The 599-nt window shown below is 38.9% G+C and overlaps 1 protein-coding gene across 1 annotated transcript in view; it reads right to left on the bottom strand.

Moving 5' to 3' along the window:
- The window catches only part of LOC110429432 (PPR containing-like protein), a 6,957-nt gene that overhangs the window by 1,121 nt on the left and 5,237 nt on the right, over window positions 1-599 (bottom strand). The window lies entirely within an intron of this gene.

Below are 599 nucleotides of genomic sequence, written 5' to 3'. Positions count from 1 at the left end.
AAAATGTCAAATTCTGATCCTTTCAATATGAAGACGCATAATATAGATTATGATTATCACCAGTATTGTTGTTATTATTTACAGAAGTTCTTCAGGAGCCCACTTAACCATTTATTGTGATTATTTAAACAGCAGCCAGGGTTGCTCAAACCAAGTGACAGCATGCTGTGGCACCTTTCACCCAGGGTTTTAGTTCTTTGTGGCATGACGACATTCCAGGAAATGTCGAGGTGTTTGGGCAGAAAACAGAGTAAATGGAGACGTGATAAGTGAGGGGCAGAAATACCTTTGTGTTATGCAGGTCCCACAGATCCTAAAATGCGCTAAGCATGGGTTACAGTTCACTGATATGACTGTTGGCTAGAGATGGTGCACAGCAGACTGCTACCATAGGGGCAGCCTTGTTCAATGGAACTTTCCCTTTGCCACAGAATTAATATTCTATTCTTGTGCATTTTCCTAATTGGCTATATGTGACATGATGTCTACTCTGATTCGACTATAAATTTTATTGAGGAAATTCTCATTAATTTTTGGCTCACTTATATCTTACACAATCTCAATAAACTGAAGCTATTTGAAGCTTGGTCAGATATGAG

Source organism: Theobroma umbraticum, unplaced genomic scaffold, assembly GCF_002168275.2.
Source record: "Theobroma umbraticum cultivar Fairchild unplaced genomic scaffold, ASM216827v3 scaffold_44.0, whole genome shotgun sequence".
NCBI lineage: Eukaryota > Viridiplantae > Streptophyta > Magnoliopsida > Malvales > Malvaceae > Theobroma > Theobroma umbraticum.
Note: the sequence above shows the minus strand (reverse complement) of the source record. Positions and strands in the feature narration are given on the sequence as shown.